The following is a 5,000-nucleotide window of genomic DNA, read 5'->3' on the forward strand; positions in this document are numbered from 1 at the left end:
CCGTAACCTAACCTATGTCGTACCGTAACCTAACCTATGTCGTACCGTAACCTAACCTATGTCGTACCTTAACCTAACCTATGTCGTACCTTAACCTAACCTATGTCGTACCTTAACCTAACCTATGTCGTACCTTAACCTAACCTATGTCGTACCTTAACCTAACCTATATTGCGCCTTAACCTAACCTATATTGCGCCTTAACCTAACCTATATTGCGCCTCAATGTAACCTATATTGCGCCTCAATGTAACCTATATTGCGCCTCAATGTAACCTATATTGCGCCTCAATGTAACCTATATTGCGCCTCAATGTAACCTATATTGCGCCTCAATGTAACCTATATTGCGCCTCAATGTAACCTATATTGCGCCTCAATGTAACCTATATTGCGCCTCAATGTAACCTATATTGCGCCTCAATGTAACCTATATTGCGCCTCAATGTAACCTATATTGCGCCGCAATGTAACCTATATTGCGCCGCAATGTAACCTATATTGCGCCGCAATGTAACCTATATTGCGCCGCAATGTAACCTATATTGCGCCGCAATGTAACTGCTCTGTAATTGTCATACGACGCGTTAAATTAGTGTAGTGTTGCCTAACTGCAACCCCCGCAACATAGTTTGCTACTCGCACTGCCCGGTCCGCAGTGTATCGCTTCATGTTAAACACCTTGCAGCTATACACTGTAATGTGGATGGCAGCAGGACGTACATGCTCAATGCCCTTTGCAGTTGTTCATTGGCATTTGCAGTTGTTCATTGGCATTTGCAGTTGTTCATTGGCATTCGCATGGCGAAGCACTTAGCCTACGCTGTGGTACGGCCTGTGTCAACTGTCCGCTGATGTTGTACGTCCAAATCACACACTGTACTGCACATTGGTCCTCATGTACTGAATGATACATCGTGGTACATGTGACCGTACAACGACTGCGCCAACAACGGCGAACCATGCGGTCCAAATGTTGTGCACTCAGCTACGTGTCGTCTCCCTATAAGAGCTGGATTGCAGTGTGGTATGCCCTGGATGGCGATCAGCATGAGCCGTCTGTTGATGTAGTGGCGCGTGTTGTCAGACGTAGTCGTCTCTTCTCACACACCGTGATAGCATGGTGCACTGCGTTCCACATCTGCGACATGCGACAGAGGCCGGTTGACAGTCGTTCGCGCAATGGACATCGCATACGTACGGGGGCCACCTTCCACGTGTTCGCGAAGCGTGCACATGTTGTTGCGTGTATGTGGGCAGACATAGTGTGTCGTGACACCTGACACAGGCATGCAACAATCGTTGAATTTGCAAATGGCGATGGACGCCTACGTTTGCTGGTGACGTTACGCAAATGAACAACTGGTAAACCGTTGTGGTGCGGTTGTTCTCGCTAGAGGTGAATCAGTGATGGCGACGATCGGTTGAGCTACCAACCGGTTGTTCCAGCGATACCCACCATGCCCACGAACGTGAATGGCATCTGGGTGTGAAGCGATACGCGGCGGTGGCTGGGTGGGACCGTCCCCGGCCGGTGAGGGGGGGCCTCCCGGCGTGCTGGCCGCGCGGTGCGTGGGCGCACGCGCTACAGCCGGCTGGTGGGGGCGGCCAGTGGCAGGCGCGCCGGCCGACGGAGGCGGCAGGCGGCGCAGCTGCGCGCCGGCGCACCCTGCACGCGGCGCCGTGCGGCCAAAGTAGGTCCTCGCGGGCCCGGTGCGAAGCGCGGTGGACATCTGCAGTGTGCTGGTCCGATTGAGGACTGTGTGCGCTGAGGATGCGCCGCCGCCCGGCGCTCGGCGCCGCGACGCCGTCTGCTGCTCGGTCGCCTCTGCGGTTCTCGCAGGTGGTTTGTATCGCAGCTGTGCGGACGTGTTGGCGCGTGCGCTGTGCTGGGAGAGTTCGCTTCGGCACCCAAGTGGGGCTTTTGTCCTTCTGTGGCGCTGGCGTTGGAGCTGCCGGTCACCGTAGGTGGCGCGTGTTGTCTCCCGCCGGCGATGCCACGACAGCACGCTCCCGGGCCTCTGTCGGCAGCGGCAAGCTCAGTTGGGAGCACGGGTGGTCGCACCTAAAGCGTCTACTCGCCAAACTCCGGGCGATTGCGCCTCTCTCGAACCCGACCAAGTACTTAGGACGGCGCTGCGCGCCGCCGGGACCTGAGAGGGTTTCGAGGTGTATGGTGCAGGGGAGCTCAGCCTCCTCCTGTTTGCAGAATAATTGAGCGGACGCTTGCGTGTTCGCGTGGGCCCCCGGGACACACTCCCGGGCGGCCGGCTGCTCAGCTCTAGTTGACGCAGCTCCCTGGTTGATCCTGCCAGTAGTCATATGCTTGTCTCAAAGATTAAGCCATGCATGTCTCAGTACAAGCCGCATTAAGGTGAAACCGCGAATGGCTCATTAAATCAGTTATGGTTCCTTAGATCGTACCCACGTTACTTGGATAACTGTGGTAATTCTAGAGCTAATACATGCAAACAGAGTCCCGACCAGAGATGGAAGGGACGCTTTTATTAGATCAAAACCAATCGGTCGGCTCGTCCGGTCCGTTTGCCTTGGTGACTCTGAATAACTTTGGGCTGATCGCACGGTCCTCGTACCGGCGACGCATCTTTCAAATGTCTGCCTTATCAACTGTCGATGGTAGGTTCTGCGCCTACCATGGTTGTAACGGGTAACGGGGAATCAGGGTTCGATTCCGGAGAGGGAGCCTGAGAAACGGCTACCACATCCAAGGAAGGCAGCAGGCGCGCAAATTACCCACTCCCGGCACGGGGAGGTAGTGACGAAAAATAACGATACGGGACTCATCCGAGGCCCCATAATCGGAATGAGTACACTTTAAATCCTTTAACGAGTATCTATTGGAGGGCAAGTCTGGTGCCAGCAGCCGCGGTAATTCCAGCTCCAATAGCGTATATTAAAGTTGTTGCGGTTAAAAAGCTCGTAGTTGGATTTGTGTCCCACGCTGTTGGTTCACCGCCCGTCGGTGTTTAACTGGCATGTATCGTGGGACGTCCTGCCGGTGGGGCGAGCTGAAGGCGTGCGACGCGCCTCGTGCGTGCTCGTGCGTCCCGAGGCGGACCCCGTTGCAATCCTACCAGGGTGCTCTTGAGTGAGTGTCTCGGTGGGCCGGCACGTTTACTTTGAACAAATTAGAGTGCTTAAAGCAGGCAAGCCCGCCTGAATACTGTGTGCATGGAATAATGGAATAGGACCTCGGTTCTATTTTGTTGGTTTTCGGAACCCGAGGTAATGATTAATAGGGACAGGCGGGGGCATTCGTATTGCGACGTTAGAGGTGAAATTCTTGGATCGTCGCAAGACGAACAGAAGCGAAAGCATTTGCCAAGTATGTTTTCATTAATCAAGAACGAAAGTTAGAGGTTCGAAGGCGATCAGATACCGCCCTAGTTCTAACCATAAACGATGCCAGCCAGCGATCCGCCGCAGTTCCTCCGATGACTCGGCGGGCAGCCTCCGGGAAACCAAAGCTTTTGGGTTCCGGGGGAAGTATGGTTGCAAAGCTGAAACTTAAAGGAATTGACGGAAGGGCACCACCAGGAGTGGAGCCTGCGGCTTAATTTGACTCAACACGGGAAACCTCACCAGGCCCGGACACCGGAAGGATTGACAGATTGATAGCTCTTTCTTGATTCGGTGGGTGGTGGTGCATGGCCGTTCTTAGTTGGTGGAGCGATTTGTCTGGTTAATTCCGATAACGAACGAGACTCTAGCCTGCTAACTAGTCGCGTGACATCCTTCGTGCTGTCAGCGATTACTTTTCTTCTTAGAGGGACAGGCGGCTTCTAGCCGCACGAGATTGAGCAATAACAGGTCTGTGATGCCGTTAGATGTTCTGGGCCGCACGCGCGCTACACTGAAGGAATCAGCGTGTCTTCCTAGGCCGAAAGGTCGGGGTAACCCGCTGAACCTCCTTCGTGCTAGGGATTGGGGCTTGCAATTGTTCCCCATGAACGAGGAATTCCCAGTAAGCGCGAGTCATAAGCTCGCGTTGATTACGTCCCTGCCCTTTGTACACACCGCCCGTCGCTACTACCGATTGAATGATTTAGTGAGGTCTTCGGACTGGTACGCGGCATTGACTCTGTCGTTGCCGATGCTACCGGAAAGATGACCAAACTTGATCATTTAGAGGAAGTAAAAGTCGTAACAAGGTTTCCGTAGGTGAACCTGCGGAAGGATCATTACCGACTAGACTGCATGTCTTTCGATGTGCGTGTCGTGTCGCGCAACACGCTACCTGTACGGCTCGCAGTAGCCGTGCGCCGCGTGCGGAACCACGCGTGCTTCTCAAAACTAACGCCAATGTTGTGTGGTACGAGCGCTGAAGCGCTGGAGCGGCTGGCCTGCGGCACCTGGCGCCTGGCGCCGGTTTTGAATGACTTTCGCCCGACTGCCTGTCCGCTCCGGTGTGGAGCCGTACGACGCCCATCGGCCGTGAGGCCGTTGGACACAGAACGCTTGAACAGGGGCCGCCACACGCCTACGTCCCGCCTATGCAACTGTCTTGAAAGAGACAGTGGAAACTAAGAAAAGATCACCCAGGACGGTGGATCACTCGGCTCGTGGGTCGATGAAGAACGCAGCAAATTGCGCGTCGACATGTGAACTGCAGGACACATGAACATCGACGTTTCGAACGCACATTGCGGTCCATGGATTCCGTTCCCGGGCCACGTCTGGCTGAGGGTCGGCTACGTATACTGAAGCGCGCGGCGTTTGCCCCGCTTCGCAGACCTGGGAGCGTCGCGGCCGCCTGTGGGGCCGGCCGCGCCTCCTGAAACGTGCGATGCGCGCCCGTCGCCTGGCGGTTCGCATACCGGTACTTACTCGGTAGCGTGCACAGCCGGCTGGCGGTGTGGCGTGCGACACCTTGTACAACGACCTCAGAGCAGGCGAGACTACCCGCTGAATTTAAGCATATTACTAAGCGGAGGAAAAGAAACTAACAAGGATTCCCCCAGTAGCGGCGAGCGAACAGG

General features: G+C 55.0%; 3 non-coding genes across 3 annotated transcripts in view; all 3 read left to right on the plus strand.

Moving 5' to 3' along the window:
* The first annotated feature begins 2,295 nt into the window (after positions 1–2,295).
* Positions 2,296–4,205, plus strand: LOC124584209. The gene has a single exon (XR_006974611.1). It is a non-coding gene; the product is annotated as a small subunit ribosomal RNA (ribosomal RNA).
* A 351-nt stretch (positions 4,206–4,556) lies between these two features.
* LOC124583903 lies at positions 4,557–4,711 on the plus strand. Its single transcript, XR_006974334.1, has one exon. It is a non-coding gene; the product is annotated as a 5.8S ribosomal RNA (ribosomal RNA).
* Positions 4,712–4,899: 188 nt separating this feature from the next.
* The window catches only part of LOC124584237, a 4,222-nt gene continuing 4,121 nt past the window's right edge, over positions 4,900–5,000 (plus strand). The window contains exon 1 of the ribosomal RNA XR_006974635.1: positions 4,900–5,000. This exon is cut by the window's right edge and continues 4,121 nt beyond it. This is a non-coding gene — a ribosomal RNA (large subunit ribosomal RNA).

The sequence above is a fragment of the Schistocerca americana genome, unplaced genomic scaffold (assembly GCF_021461395.2).
Source record: "Schistocerca americana isolate TAMUIC-IGC-003095 unplaced genomic scaffold, iqSchAmer2.1 HiC_scaffold_47, whole genome shotgun sequence".
NCBI lineage: Eukaryota > Metazoa > Arthropoda > Insecta > Orthoptera > Acrididae > Schistocerca > Schistocerca americana.